At 40.7% G+C, this 17,185-nt stretch overlaps 1 protein-coding gene and 1 pseudogene across 1 annotated transcript in view; one reads left to right on the plus strand and one right to left on the minus strand.

The window, feature by feature from the left end:
• Pacs1 (phosphofurin acidic cluster sorting protein 1) overlaps nucleotides 1–17,185 on the minus strand; it is a 131,957-nt gene that overhangs the window by 93,877 nt on the left and 20,895 nt on the right.
• F11r-ps1 (F11 receptor, pseudogene 1) lies at nucleotides 3,193–5,723 on the plus strand (annotated as a pseudogene).

Raw genomic sequence — 17,185 nt, forward strand, 5'->3', positions numbered from 1 at the left:
ACACAAATGCCAGCCCAGGTTACTGTATCCTGCAAAACTCTCAATTAACATAGATGGAGAAACCAAGATATTCCATGACAAAACCAAATTTACACAATATCTTTCTACAAATCCAGCACTACAAAGGATAATAAATGGTAAAGCCCAACATAAGGAGGCAAGCTATACCCTAGAAGAAGAAACTAATCATCTTGGCAACAAAACAAAGAGAAGAAAAGCACACAAACATAACCTCACATCCAAATATGAGTATAACAGGAAGCAATAATCACTATTCCTTAATATCTCTCAACATCAATGGCCTCAACTCCCCAATAAAAAGACATAGATTAACAAACTGGATACGCAATGCTGCCTACAGGAAACACACCTCAGAGACAAAGACAGACACTACCTCAGAGTGAAAGGCTGGAAAACAACTTTCCAAGCAAATGGTCGGAAGAAGCAAGCTGGAGTAGCCATTCTAATATCAAATAAAATCAATTTTCAATTAAAAGTCATCAAAAAAGATAAGGAAGGACACTTCATATTCATCAAAGGAAAAATCCACCAAGATGAACTCTCAATCCTCATCTTCGGTTGGTTTATATACAAGTGTGCAATTTCTAGGCGTGAAAGTAAAATGATGCTATATGGTGCTGGATAGAGGAGCCTTATTTTGTATTATGGCAGCTTGCTATTTTTGTAACATGGTGATTTGGTTGAACACAATAAAGTACAGTAGTAACTGATCTCCCCTTCTTCCTGGATGAGTGAGGAGATGATTAAATGTTGATGTCAGCATCCTTGAGCATATTCAGATGAGCTTCTGCTTCTGTTGAAAAGGATGCTGTGTTTGATTGTGGTCCGAAGCTTTGAAGCACTACTTGGCATCTCCTTCCTTGGAGGTCTCACTGTTTAAACATAACAGATTTGATAGCTTGTTGGTAAGGTGAGGTCCAGCTTGTCTCCACTAGGTCATCTTCATGTGAATCCGGTGGTTATACGGTTTTGTTCTAGGGATATTTCATTTTTTTTAATAACGGTTTTAGTTGACATTCATGGAGAGAATGAATCCTTAGAACTGTGCCACTAGTGAAAGGAAATCCTGTCTAGAGTGTGTTTCTTTACAAAGCTGTGTCACACCATCCTTTGGGCTCTCTGCTGGAAAAGTAGAATCAAGTCTCAAATAATGCCTTTTAAATTGTATCCTCTAGTATTATAGATGTAGGACAGTACTGTATCATACCTCTGTGGATGTAAAATAGCTTGTACCTGCTTTATGATACGTAGTAGTGACCGTGCTTTATCAGAGCTGTTTTTAATGATGTTGCTCAGAATGTTTTCTTTCCAGATGATGATTGAGAAGCTAATTAAAAAAAAAAAAATGGTGCCAGGTACCACAAGAGTAACAGAACTGTGCTGTTTTCTCGGGTTTTGTTTTTTTACTTTTTTTTTTTTTTAATGGAGTGTGCTGGATGTCTCTACAGTTTTGTTCAGATGACTGCAGAACCTGGAAAAGCTGTTGCTGCTGTTGATGCATAACACACTGCTATTATTGGTCTTTTTATATAAATATAAATATATATATACAGATATATAATTTGAATTTTTTGAAACTTTAGCTGTGCTGTCAACTTTGGAAAAAAGTATCCCCGTTTACTGTGTTGAGTTGGCACTGTACAGAAATTAACAGCCATATTGGTCTAGAAATGTTGAACTTAAGTTTTTTCCATTTGTACAGGGGTAACACACTGTATTAAATATGTAAGGTCTTATCAATAAAAAAAAGTAAAAAAAAAAAACTATAAATGCCCTTGACTTCATGGAGCTTGGTTCAGTGAGAAATAATATTATACAAAATAAAATTGGGTACCAGTCAAACTGACAGAGATGCCTAAAGACCTGTATTTTCTTGGACCAGAATGAATGATGATAACATGGCAAAACAACCCCAAGGGTTCGAACTCCTATCTACAAGATGACAAAACAATGCTTATTTCTGGTCAATATTTAACACACCTCCTCTGACATCACTAAATCCAAGACCCAGTTTTTTCTTAACTGGGGGTTAGCAAACTGTCTCTATAATGGGCGAAAGATAATAAAGATTTAGGACTCAAGGGTCACTGCTGTTAAGTAGTCTGCTCTACCACTACATGGCAAAGTAGTCAAGCACAGTACGTCAATGAGTGAGTACCAATGTGTTCACAAAACCCATCTACAAACACTGGTGATAGCTGGGTGTGGTGTTTAAGTAACTGTGTTGATTCTGTTCTATATGGTTCAAAGTGACCAAACACTGTCAATTAGAAAAGGAAATCAACCCTCATTTAGTAAAGTCCATCTCTGTCAGAACTGACATCTTGAAATTGTTTCCAAGCCCACTGCAATAGCTCTAATCAGACTTTACACATGATAAACCATTAATCTGAATTATTTTCCTTCTAACCATCACCTATTAAAATCCTCTTTTTGTAAAGTACAACTCTGCTGACTATACAGTAAATAGTTAAGGACTCCCTATTAATTATTTTTGGAGGGATGATGGTATTATGACTAAGTACTTTTTGAGAATGCCTATATTTTTAGAGATACACATTGAAATTACTACAGACTAATATGGATTTGCTTAAAAATAATCTGGGAAGATGAAGCAGTTGAGATAGGCAGGACACAGCTGAAAAAAAATGACTGAACTGACAATGAAACTGGCTGATGAATTCATACTGGGTTGATACATAGCTTTATCTGAATATGTAAAAAATAAAACTTTCTACAACAAAAATTAGAAACAAAAGTTGCAATTCAAATGTCAGACTCTATAGAGGTGCCAGTGCCCAACCCCGCCTGTCTCAGCATACCTCTCTTGTTGCCACTATATGGACTTACTCTTAAGTGAGGTACACTGTTTACACCAAGGCTAAGCCTGTAGACAGGCCTGATCACCTTCAGCTCTCTGGCTATCTCAGCATGTTTCAATGTAATGGGTATCTAATGCTTTGCCCCAGTTATTTGGACAGAGACCAAAACCAAACAGATCACAAGGGAAGGTAGTAAGATTTCCCCATCTCTAATCAAAATGAAATGTTAAGGCATTTTCTCATTTTAACTAGACCATCACGGGTTTATACAGTACATTATATAGTGCTCAGTTCCTGTGGCCCAACCTAAAAGAAAGAACACAACAACCATTTTCCTGGAGTCGGGGACATGGGGAAAGCAAGAGTTTTATTCCAAAAAGAGAACCAGCAAAGTAAGTCTTCACTAGTGGGTTGGAAGCATTGTTACTTTTAATAATGAGTAAGAATAATCACCATTATCCTGATGGAATCCAAGTGGTCACTAGATCTAGCTGGCTCAAAGTCCATAGAATCACATGTCTAGAGCTAGGGAAGAAAGAAGGCAGTAAAACTTTTGTCTAGCATGTGAGAGGCCTGGGTACATCCCCAGCACAGCTCCACAGGCAGAGAGAGAATAAAAAAGACAGAATCGTATTTACGTCTTACTCTTCAGTCATCCATTACTTAAGTAACTACATAATTCCTTTCTAACATAAAAAGAAGGAAAATAAAAATCTTCCTCAGTAACTCAACTATTCATTCATACAGAGAGGCAAATTACCAAGGCCAGCTTCAGTTGGCTTGACAGGGAGATGAGAACAAGGATGGTCCAATAAGTGGCTCTGGTTTTGCATTTGAAATGTCTTAAGTGCCTCAGTAAAACCAACAAACTCACGATGCTAAACTTAGTGCAAGATACCCTTAGCCTGCATTATATAAAATAGAAAACCAAATCTGTTTCTGAAAATGGATAGCTTTTTAAAGTATAGAATTTAATGCATCAAAAACAAATGCGATTTTAACTCAGGACCTCATCTTAACAGCTGAGCTATCTCTCCATCCCTATAAATTTTATTTTTAATCCTGGCACTGAAAAGCCACAGGCTGCCCTTTGTGAATTCCAGGCTCCTTGGCGCAAGGCAAGGGTTCGGTGTACAGTCCTCAGACTGCCATCCAGGTTCCTGAGAACGACTCCGTCAAGTTGGCCTGCATCTACTCTGGCTTCTCCTCACCCCACGTGGAGTGGAAGTTCGTTCAAGGCAGCACTACTGCGCTTGTGTGCTATAACAACCAGATACAGTTCCCTATCCAGACGGCGTCACCTTCTCATCCAGTGGCATCACCTTCAGCTCTGTGACCCGGAAAGACAATGGAGAGTACACTTGCATGGATGGTCTCTAAGGACAGGGGTCAGAACTACGGGGAGGTCAGCATCCACCTCACTGTGCTTGTGCCTCCATCCAAGCCGACAGTCAATATCCCCTCCTCTGTCACCATTGGGAACAGGGCAGTGCTGACCTGCTCAGAACATGACGGTTCCCCTCCTTCTGAGTATTCCTGGTTCAAGGATGGGGTACCTATGCTTATAGCAGACGCCAAGAAAACCTGTGCCTTCATCAATACATCTTCATACACCATCGATCCAAAATCAGGGGATCTGGTCTTTGACCCTGTGTCAGCCTTTGATAGTGGCGAATGCTACTGCCAGGCACAGAACGGGTATGCGACAGCCATGAGGTCAGAGGCTGTACGCATGGAGGCTGTGGAGCTGAATGTGGCGGGCATCATGGCAGCTGTCCTGGTAATACTGATTCTCCTTGGACTCTTGATTTTTGGCATCTGGTTTGCCTATAGCCATGGATACTTTGAAAGAACAAAGAAAGGGACTGCACCGGGTAAGAAGGTGATTTACAGCCAGCCCAGTGCTCGCAGTGAGGGGGAATTCAAACAGACCTCGTCATTCCTGGTGTGACCTGCTGGGGCTCATCCGATGTCCACTTGCCTTACTCAGGTGCTACAAGTTCCAGCCCCTGCTGGTTGTAGCTGCACTAGATGCCTTCAATGTCATCTAGGTCCTCCGGGACCCCTTGCTTTTATTCTAGCTAGGATATGAATTTAATAACATCAGCTACTTCTCCCTCCTCTTTCCCGCCCTCCCTCCTTCCCTTACCACCATTGGGTGGCCTGAGACTAGTTACAAAGTTTTCATTCCCCATTCCTATGTGGGATTGGACAAGAGTCCTAGACTAGGCAGTAATAATGACTGGGCTGACAGGAACCCAAAACCACTACCTGCCTGTAAAGGCCTCTCCATAAGGACTTTGAGCCTAGCTTCCCAGCTTTCTCCTCCCCAGGCGGAGTGCCAGTTGCTCTAGAGTGGTGACTGGAGGAAGATGGGCTGAGGCATTTGATGGTGACCTCAGGTGTCTAGCCTCTGGAGCCTGCTCTTCTGTCTCAAAATGTACCACTGGGATTCTCCTGGATACAAGTAAACTGACACCGTGTCCGAACAAGGTGGGAGAGCTCGGTTAACTCCCAAGAGACTTGGAATGAGAAAGATTTAAAGCAATCTAAAGAAAAGGCTGGAACTGGTGGCTGTTAGTCACTTCATTTGGCTGGAACTACTGCCCAGACCCTTGTAAGATTTATATGGATCGAGGAGATGTGTGTGTTAATAGTCTTGTCTCTTTGATGGTGTGTGTGTGTGTGTGTGTGTGTGTGTGTGTGTGTGTGTGTGTGTGTGTGTGAGAGAGAGAGAGAGAGAGAGAGAGAGAGAGAGAGAGAGAGAGAGAGATTCTATATTGAAATTGATTGTTATATAGAAGGGCTTTCTAGCTCTTTGGCAAGGTTGTGTTTATATTTGACAGATGTTGCTGGAAATAAAAACTTGATTTGACAAACTTCTTTTTGTCGGAAGTGGGGGAATGTTTTAGGGACTCTAGGCTACTTTTTATAAACAAAGTACATGAAAGTTCTGCTTCCCAGCAATCCATGGCTGGTCCTCAGGACTCTGTTCTTAACTCAAGGCAAAGCTTCTAGACATCAAAACCCGGTTCTCCTGCTGCTTGGACAAAGGTGGTGCTGTGCTGGAGGGAAGCTGCTATTCAGTCAAGTTGGGGAAGAAAGTGTCCATGCATTCTCCTGCCTGGCGGTCATAATGGACCTCCCTAAGGCTTCTAAGGGAGAGTTCCTCCAGCCATTTAATGTTTGAGACAAGCAGGAATCTGGATAGGTCTGGTGGTCATTTCTCTCTTCCATCTGGGTTCCTTGCAGCTTTTGGAAATTGAATACTTAAGGGCAGAGTTTTCCAGAGGAAATAAAGTCCAATTGGACAATAAAAGAGAAATTCGAAACAGTTAAGTAAAGGATTTGTTTCAGTTGGGGGGGGGGCTGGGGTGGGATTCATTGCCCTTCCAGTACACTAGATAAACAATCCCCTCAGGTACTTTTGATGTGAGAGTCAGTTACTCTTGGAGTTCACCTCTCCAGCCTACAGTATGCTTTGGGAACGCCACCTCTGGTTTCATTTTACAGTGTCGAAACAAATTCTTGTAATAAACATCTATTTTTCACATTGAAGAAAAAAAAAAAAACCAAATGCACAGGACTATGGACTAGACTAAAGAATTCTAAATGCCCTGCTATGGACACTTATTGCTGAGCATAACACAGCTCTTCCTTGGGGGTCCTCTCTGCCTCAGTGTTACCTACCAGCTCCAACATTATCATTGGACTTGTGCCCTGGTCCCGCATCTTTATGATCTGCTAAGCAATTTCACTGTATGCAAAGTACTCTATGCCTGTTAAGGCCAAACATGTTACTCCCCACTGTTTTCCCAACTAACCTATCATTTCAATAGCACACAGATCTAGGACCTGTAAACTAGGGTTCCTGGAAAGAGGAGTCTGCAATAGACTGACCAACAGATGAAAACCAGTATCACTGGTAGTTTAATTACAATTTCTTTTGTGCTATCTTTACTCAGTGGAGAGCCATTTCCTCTTGCCCGTCTCAACCTCAGAGCTAACATCCCTCCTGATAAGCAGATTGAAAATCTTTGGACTGTATTAACAAAACCCTGTTCTCCACCAATGGAGAAGACATGAATACTGTGAGACAGCATCTGAGGCCAACAGTGGAGATTCCTCTGTCTACTAGAATCACCCAACTTAATGTTTTACCAATGTATCTTTCAAATGCCTTGATTTATAACTTTGTTCTGTTACTATAAATTTTTTATATAATTGCTTCCATGTTGGAACACAGAATCTGGGAAAATCTAGCTTAATGTTCCTGGGACCACAGTCACTCAAATTTGGCTCCAGAATAAACTATCTCTTACTCCCTTTGAGGTGAGTGTTATTTATTGCACGACAAACCCCAGGACTATTTAATATCCCTCTCTCCCCCTCACTCTTGGTTACCACTGTCTTGAAGGCTGTCATGCTACAATCCAATTTTCCAAGTACAGTTTCCCATCCCTTCATGATCAAATACTAGAAAACAGAATATGAGCAGCCACTAAAAGAACACATTGGACTAAAACCTTCCAACTTCCAGAAATTTCTACAGGGGATTCAGTAAATAAATAAATAAATAAATAAATAAATAAATAAATAAATTAGTTTTAATGTGATTCCATTTTTAAATAGTCTTAATGTGTTGTGGATTTTCTGAATAAGAATGGAGACAATAGTTTCTAGTTGGTAGAAAGAAGAGAAAGGGAGATGAAGTGAACCAAAGAAAGAAACCATACTCCTCCTAAAATAAAGAAAAAGGTCTATTTTATGCCTCTATATAAAAGCAGGTATAAGTGTTTTAAAATTTTTAAGCCAAGCCAACAAGATGGCTGGCACATTTAACCCCCTCGTGACATACACCAAATTTAATATAAAAAATTTAAGTACTTTAAAACAAATGAAAAGCATTGAACAAGTCCATACATAAATGAAAGAATGTTCTGTACATTCAGAAAAAAATGTTTTCAGCTACTATGCCAGTTGTAAAGCATGTCTACAGGAGTCTGGAGAAGATGGTTCAGCTGTTAAGAGTACTTGTTGTTCTTTCAGAGGACCTACTTCAGTTCCCAGCATTCACAGCTGTCAATCAGCTAACAGCTGTCACAGGTGTAATGGAAATGTGAGTATGCAAGTCTGAGAAGGTCCTAGCCACCCCAACTAAATCTGAGTGGAAGAGAGGGAACTTACCACTCTTGCAAAGCAACATTCAAAGTGCAATTTCTGTTCAAATTATACAGACCTTATTTCAGATGAAAACATTTTGAAGTAGCTTTTTTTTGTCAAGATCAGAGGTATACTTCCATACCCAACTTTTGAAATGGCTTTTCAGTAGAACAGTAAATAACTCTCAGTTCTATTTAAGAACTTCTGAGTTGCTGGTTTGCTTCTCATTTTCCATCTCTGTTGCCTCGGTGTCAGTGTGTCTGCTTTCCTGCAGTGGCAAGCACATGTGTTGGAAAGCTAGGTGCAATGGGGTAGCGATGAGGATAGGAGGGTCAGACTTCTCCCTCTTAGAAAAAGTAAAGATGAAAAAAGGTAAAGAGGAAAAGATAAAGAGGAAGAAGGATATGACTGGTAGTATCCTGAGATGCTGTACTGGAATTAAAGCTGACAATTTGAGCTGATTTTAAAGATGTCTATCTCTATACACTGTACATAAATAGTTGTATTTCCTTGTTCTGTCTACTGAAAGTACCAGATGCAATGACATCCTATTATAACCAGCACAACAAACTCCTACAAACTGGTTTCTACATGGCAATCCTTCACTAAACTGCCTAGTACTCAGCCGGTCACTGGTGGAGCATGCCTCTAATCCCAGTACTTGGGAGACAGAGGGAAGCGGATCTCTGTGAGTTCAAAGTCAGCATGATCTACAGAGTGAGTTCCAGGACAATCAGGGTTACACTTAGAAATCCTGTCTCAAAAACAAAACAAAACAACAACAACAAAGGTCTGGTATTTTGCGGTGGTTTGATGAGAAATGTCCCTCACAGGCTTATGCATTTGAACACTTGGTCCTCAGTTGGAAGCTATGTTTGGGAAGATTGGGGGTGAGGAGGAGGAGGCATTGAAGGTTAATCACCTCACTCTGCTTCCTGTATGTGGGTGAAAAATGAGACCAGCTAGCTTTCTGGTCTTACTAGTATGCCATGTCCTTTCCTGCCATTAAGGACTTAACTCTCTGGAACCACAAGGTAAAATGAACTCTTTTTTTCCTTAAGTTGTTCTTGGTCATGGTATTTTATCCCAGCAAGAGAAGAGTAACTACTACATACTCTTTTTTTTTTTTTTTTTTTTTGGTTCTTTTTTTTCGGAGCTGGGGACCAAACCCAGGGCCTTGCGCTTCCTAGGCAAGCGCTCTACCACTGAGCTAAATCCCCAACCCTACTACATACTCTTTAGAGGAAGAGCTGACCCTAAAGCTAAGGGAAAAGATGACAGACAGTAACCTGGACATCTTGTTCTAGAAAATCATTACATATTCAAAGGAGAAGGCCATGTAAAGGTAAACACTGCAGGGCTCCCTTTGGCAGATCTACAGTAATGGGGTACCAAGGATACTAACAAACTATAATATATACCCATGAGTCCACAGGAAGGAAGGAAGGAAGGAAGGAAGGAAGGAAAGAAGGAAGGAAGGAAGGAAGGAAGGAAGGAGAAAGTTCACCATTACAATACAAGATTAACATAAATGTAGAAGAAATAATAGAAACAAAATATCATTTGGCAACTCCTCAGTGGTGACTGATTTGGGGAAGACATGTTGGCAGCTTCAAGTTTGATGAGGAAAGAACTTTGGCATAATCTTAAATATATGCATACAACATTCTTTTCTGTTAGGAAGTAGAAAACAATGACATTGTGGGGGGTAGATGAGACATTGGCCAACACCAACATGATCATGTGATCAGGGTTAATATACTCAGCATCAGGGCTGGTTAGTGCAGTGTGCCTTGATGTGAAGTGCTAGGAATAGACAATAGGATCTTTGTAATAATATTTTTTACTAAGAAATCATAGTCTAAGTCTAGTCATGAGGCAATATTGAGGGGTTTGGCTTACAGATTTTCCTCTTGAATATAAGACATGAATGACTGAAGAGATTGAAGGCTATGCAGACTATAGGAAATGAAAAGTCATGGCAATGTCCATGGGTTCATGTGTCTCAATGCATTTTTAAAAAAAGAGAGAGACATTAGCTGACCTGGAACTAACTGTGTAAACTATGCTGGCCTTAACCTCAGAGTTCTACATGCCTCTGCCTCCCAAGTCAGTTTTGGATCCAGGGCATATTCCCAGAGGATTTTTTAAAAATTGCACCAGGCTGGTCTAACTGGGCATGTTGAAGAATGTAAATAGATTAAAAAAAAAAAAAGATTTATTTTGGATACAGTATTCTGCCTGCATGTATGCCTGCAGGCCAGAAGAGGGCACCAGATCTCATTACAGATGGTTATGAGCCACCATGTGGTTGCTGTGAATTGAACTCAGGACCTCTGGAAGAAGAGTAGTCAGTGCTCTTAACTTCTGATCCACGGCTCCAGCCCGTAAATAGATTCTTATTTATTTATTTATTTATCACCCTGAACAAAATTCAAGTCCAAATGGGTCAAAGATCTCAACATAAACCAGATACACTTAACCTGACAGAAGAGAAAGTGGGGGATGGCCTTGAATGCACTGGCACAGGACACAACTTCCTGAACAGAACATCAATAGCACAGGCTCTAAGATCAACAATTAATAAATGTGACATTATGAAGCTGAAAAGTGTCTGTAGGCAAAGGACACCATCAATAGGACAAAACAACAGTCTAAAGAATGAGAAAAGATTTTCACCAACTCCACATCAGATAGAAGTCTAATATCCAAAATATATAAAGAACTTAAGAAACTAGATAGCAAGAAAACAAATGATCCAATTAAAAAATGGGTACAGATCTAAACAAAGAATTCTCAAAAGAAGAAACCAAATGGCTGAGAAACACTTAAAGAATTGTTCAACATCTTTAGCCATCAGGGAAATGCAAATCAAAACTACCTTGAGAATCCATCTAACACCTGTCAAAATGTCTAAGATCAATAACACAAGGGACGACACATGCTGGAGAGGGGAGCAAGGGAAACATGCCTCCACTGCTAGGCACTCCAACCACTATGCAATCAATACGGCAGTTCCTCCAAAAACTGGGAATCAATCTACCTCAAGACTCAGCTATACCACTCTTGGGTATCTATACAAAGGATGCTCTATCCTATCACAAGGGCACTTGCTCAACTATGCTCATAGTGGCTTTACTGATAATAGCCAGACACTAGAATGCCCTTCAACCCAAGAATGTATAAAGAAGATGTGGCAATTTATGCAATGGAATATTACCCAGTTGTTTTAAAAAAAATGGCATCATGAAATTTGCAGACAAATTAGAAAATTTCATCCTGAGTGAAGTCATCCAGACCCAGAAAAACAAACATGGTATATATTAACTTATAAGTAGGTATTAGCTGTTAAGTTGATGATAATCATACTACAATCCACAGAAACCCAAATGGGCTGAGCAACAAGGAGAATTTTAAGAGGGACACATGGATCTCCCTGGGAAGCAGAAATAGGAGGGATCAGAGGGGGTGTGTGTGGAAGGAAATAGTATTGAGAGAGGCAATTGCAACTGGAGGGCATTTGGGAAGGGAGGGTGGAAACCTAGTCCAGTAGAAACTCAGGATTCTATGAGGGTGACCCTATTGAGGACTCCTAGTAATGGAGGATTTGGAGCCTGAACAGGCCATCCTCTGTAACCAGGCAAGGCTTCCAGAGGTGGGACTGAGACACCAACACTGCCACAAAACCTTCAATCTACTATAATCTATCCCGCCTGCCAGGTGTACTAGGGCACGGAGACACAAAACTTGTAGGGAGTGACCAACCAATCAGGTGTACACCATGAGAGGGAGCCCCATGCCCGACACAGCCTGGATGATTAGGAATCGGAGGCTGTGTAGCTCACAGACCTATGATAGAAAAAAAAAATCAACAAATGATTACTAATGATATCCATTTATATACACAGACCAGTGCCTAGCCCAATCACCATTAAAGAAGCTACCACTGGCAGCTCATGGGGGCAGATACAGAGACCCACAGCCAAATGTTAGGTGGAGAGAGCGAGCCCAGGTTGGAGGTCTCCATCAGGTCCCTCCCCTTGGAGTTGGAGAACACTATGGAGGATGGGGAGGAAGAAATGTAGGAGCCAGAGGAGTTGGCGATACCAGGAGAACACAATTCAACTAAGCAGGCATCATAGGGGCTAACAGAGACTGACATGGCAATAACTGAGCCTGCATAGGTCTGTGCAAGGTTCTTTTCATATATGTTATGGTTGTTAGCTTGGTGGTTTTGTGGGACTTCTAACAGTAGGAATGGGGATGTCTCTTACTATTCTGTCTGCTTTTGGGACCCTTTCCTCACACCGGGTTTCCTCCTTGATATGAGGGTTTGTACCTAGTCTTAGTGTATCTTGTTATGCCATGTTAGGTGGATATTCCTGGGAGACCTGCTCTTTTCTGAAGGGAAACTGAGGAGGAGTGGATCAGAGTGAGAGGGAAGGTAGATGGATGGGAGAAGTGGAGGGAAGGATGGGGAGTATATTAAAAAAACAAAATTTTGGGGCTGGAGAGATGGCTCAGTGGTTAAGAGTACTGGCTGCTCTTCCAGAGGTCCTGAGTTCAATTCCCAGCAACCACATGGTGGCTCACAAACATCTGTAATGAGATCTGATGTCCTCTTCTGGTGTGTCTGAAGACAGCGACAGTGTACTCATACATAAAATAAATAAAACCCTTTAAAAAAACAAAATTTTAAAAAATTCCACCAGTTGTGGTGTATGCTGTGGTGTACACTGATATGATTTGTTTAAGGAGGCTGGAAGATCATGAGTTCAAGGCCAGCCTGGGCTACACATTAGCTATCAGTTTGTCAATTATCTCTGTTCACCATTTAATTCCTGGAGACTTGAGTTTAGGTCACCAAGCTTGGCAACAGGCACCTTAACCCACTGAACCATCTCACCATCCCACAGAGGTATCTTGGATTATTAATTACCTAAGAGAGACACACAGTAGTTAGTAGGAGAACTTTTTATATATATAAAGACTTATTTTTATTAACTGTATATATGTATATCTCTTTGTGTGTACATGTGTGAGTGCAGGTGTCTACAGAGTTCAGAAGAGGATATCAGATCCCCTAGAACCCCTAGATGTAAATGTTGAGAACTAAATTCAGGTCTTCTGGGAGAGTGGCAGATACTCTTTTTTTTTTTTTTTTTTTTTTTTGGTTCTTTTTTTCGGAGCTGGGGACCGAACCCAGGGCCTTGCGCTTCCTAGGCAAGCGCTCTACCACTGAGCTAAATCCCCAACCCCGAGTGGCAGATACTCTTAACTGCTGAGCCATTTCTCTAATCCTGGGGGAACTTTTGATTGGGGAAAATAAGCAATGAAGTATTTTACAATGATAGAAGGCATTACTGGTATAACTTGGGTCTCATGTGGCTATAAAGAACTTAGAGAACACAGAACAGAAGGAAGGCAGTAAAATGTCAAAGGTTTGGAAATCTGAGTGACATGGCAGATGAGGACATTCCTCTTAGTCACAGAATGGAAGAATGTAGCATTCATTAGACACATGGACAAATGATAGAGGATGTGACTTATAAATTAATTTACAAATAAATTACAAAAGATAAACACTAATTTTAAAAATAAGAAAAGGACTTAGGCAAATACTTTACAAAAGCCGATATCCAAAAATACTCAAGGTGATAGAAAGACAAATTAAAACCATAAAGGTTGGTGAGATGGCTCAGTGGGTAAAAGAATTTGTTGCTAAGACTGAGACTGAGTTGGATTCCCCAGAACCCACATTGCAGAAGAAGAGACCCAATTCCTGCATGTTATCCTCTGACCTCCATTTATGTGCTGTGGTACACACCAAGTGCACACACTCACATACACATATAGAACAAATAAATTATAAAAATTTAAAGCCACAAGAGAGCTAAACATTCTTTTCAATTAACAAGACTAGAATGAAAGAGACTGACAAAACTACATGTTGGTAGAAATGTAAAGTAAAAGAAACTTTGGTATAAAACTACTATACTGAGCAGGAGAGATAGCTCAGTGGTTAAGAGCACTGTCTGCTCTTCCAGAGGTCCTGAGTTCAAATCCCAGCACCCACATGGTGGCTCACAACCATCTGTAGTGGGATCCAATGCCCTCTTCTGTTGTGTCTGAAGACAGAGACAGTGTACTCACATAATATAAAATAAATAAATCTTAAAAAAAATACTACTATATGTATATATAAATAATAATATCTATCTACTGTTTGTAACAATATTACTAAAAACTTAGAAACAGCCAAAAACAATATGAGAACTGTGGGTGAGAGGCCCAGGCACAGCTTAGTTAGACCTTCTATGGTTATAATCAAGGTATCGGCAAAGACTGTGCTGGAACAAGATCTATTACAAGCTCATAGTTATTGGCAGCGTTCAATTCTTGTAGGCTACTCAACTGAGAGACAAAGTTTCCTGAGCACAGAGTTATGACACATGCCTTCTATATCAACAGAGACAGACAGATCTCTGTGAGTTTGAAGCAAGTCTAGTCTACATGGTGAGTTCTGGAACAGACAGGGCTACACAGAGAGACTTTGTCTCAAAAGCAACAACAACAAATGAACAAAGCAGCTCAAGAAAGAAGTCTCCTGGTGCCTGTGGTTTAAAGTTGTCCAGAGCTCCATGCCACTGAGAAATTCTTCACTGACAACTCACAATATGGCAATGTCTGCAGATCCAACAAGATATGATTATAATCTGATGGAACATTATCATGCAAATTCTACCTGCTTTGCCATATTCAATAACTCTACTCACAGATTCCACCCAAAACCAAGAGTGTAGGATTATATGAGAATATAAAAACCAGGAGGCAGACCCTGGGGTCACCTAGTGAGATTTTAAACTGATAAACTGTTATTTCTCACACAATTTAAAGCACACACTTCTCTCAGACCCACCACTCCATTCTCACACATTTACCTTCTTTGTGTCCACAAGAAGACATGTACAAAAATTTTCATAACAAGGCTGGCATAGTGGTGCACCCCTTAAATGCTGCATTTGGGAGGTAGAGGCAGAGGCAGGGTGATCTGAGTTCAAGGCCAGCCAGAGCTACATAGTGACCCTGTCTCAGAAAAACAAACAAACAGGCAAAAACTAAAAAGAATGTGCACCACATGGCTGGAGTGCTCACTGAGATCAAAACTCATCAGACCCCCTTGGACCAGGAGTTAGAAATGGTGAGCCACTATACAGATACTGAGAACCAAATCCAAGTCCTCTGGAAGAGCAACAAGTGCTCTTAACAGCTGGACCATCTCTCCAGCTCCAAATTCATACATTTGAATTTAAATTTACCTCAATTAAAATGTCTAAGACCAGCTGGGCAGTGGTAGCATGTGCCTTTAATCCCAGCAGTGGGAAAGGCAGAGGCAGGTGGATCTCTGAGTTTCAGGCCAGCCTGACCTAAAGAGTGAGTTACAGAACAGTTAAGGCTTTAACACAAAGAAACCTGTCTTGGAAAAAAAAAATAAAGAAAGGAAGGAAGGAGGAAGGGAGGGAGGGAGGGAAAAAGAAAAGAAAAGGAAAGAAAGGAAGAGAAAAGAAAAGAGCAAGAAGCTGAGTTGAGCACAGTGACACACACCTGTACACCTGCCATTTCCGAGGAAGATCTACAAGGCCACCATAGCAAGTTCTAGGCCAGCAGGAGTTACATAGTGATACTCTGTCTCAGAAGCAAAAAGCAAGAAGGGGAGGGGAGGGGAAGCTGGAAAGACTGTTTAGTGGTTAAGAACACTTGTCACTCTTGTAGGGGACTCAGGTTCAGTTCCCAGAACTGACATGATGGCTCACAACCATCCATACCTCCACTTTCAGGGGATCCGGTGACCTCCTTTGACCTTAACAGGCACCAGGCAAGCACATGGTGGGTGCATATACATACATGTGTGCAAACGCTTATACACATAAAATGCCCAAAATAAATAAAATAATAAAAAATGTTTAAGTATATACTAATTGAAGACAAATAATTTGTGCGACACAGTAGTTAACGGTACACATTTGCGAGCCAAACTACCAAAAATTAAACTCACGATATGCTACTTTCTTGGGCAAGGTTCCTAACCTCTCTGTGCTTTAGTCCCTAACTAGTACAGTCCTTTGGCCTTCACAAGTGTACTGTGACATAAGTACTGGACTTATACACATATCACACATAAGTATAAAAAAATAACTTTAAAAAACAGCACCAAGAGTTGGTTGGGGATTTAGCTCAGTGGTAGAGCGCTTGCCTAGGAAGCGCAAGGCCCTGGGTTCGGTCCCCAGCTCCGGGGGGGGAAAAAAAAAAAAACAAACAGCACCGAGACTACATTGGTACTCAGTATCAATGATTATTAAACAAATATTAACATGTTTATTAAAGCTAAAAAAATTAAAATAGGCCAGGAAAGGAAAAATTGTAATTTACTATTCAGCCTGGATATATATAGCCTAAGAATTTAATTCTTACAATTCATCACCTATGTTCACAGTATGACATTCACTAAGGAACACAGAAGTGCTTAGTGAATTTACCTTAACCCTCAAAGCATTTTAAAGCAACAAGACAATGAAGAAAATGGAAAATGAGTGGTCTGCCACTTTTCATTTGCCAAACCACAATTACCCATAGGAACCTCAGTAAACAAATGTTCTTGTTGCCTTCCTATAGACACTCTCGCTTCTGGACAATGGATGCCAATTTTCACGAAAAAGTTATGGCTGTAGTCCCCTTGCTCAAACTGAACAGATCCAAACTATTTAGCAGGCTTCATCTTATATCTTTAGTCTCAGCAAAGTCCAGTTAGCAAATGAATGCATGAATGTACACTAGGGGTTCTATAACTTACAATGAGACTTACTGTACCTGCCCTTCCCAACAACTCCCAATAGTCAACCAGATGGCTGTCTTTATTTCTTTCCACCATGATGAGACAAGTAGGATCCAAAAGAATGCTAATTTAACTAGGGCTCTGAGTCCAGTGTTCAGTCTACTTTTATCAGGAAGTCTATGAACAGAAGTCTGAAGATTATACATACACGCCAACAATTAAAGCTGTTGGCTTGGGATAGGGGTGTAGTTCAGTTCGTGTAGTACTTGTTTAGCATGAACAAGATTCTGGGTTCAACCCCTAGCACCACATAAAAGCAGGCACAGTGGTACACAGCTGTAATGGA

Source organism: Rattus norvegicus, chromosome 1 (assembly GCF_036323735.1).
Source record: "Rattus norvegicus strain BN/NHsdMcwi chromosome 1, GRCr8, whole genome shotgun sequence".
Taxonomy (NCBI): domain Eukaryota; kingdom Metazoa; phylum Chordata; class Mammalia; order Rodentia; family Muridae; genus Rattus; species Rattus norvegicus.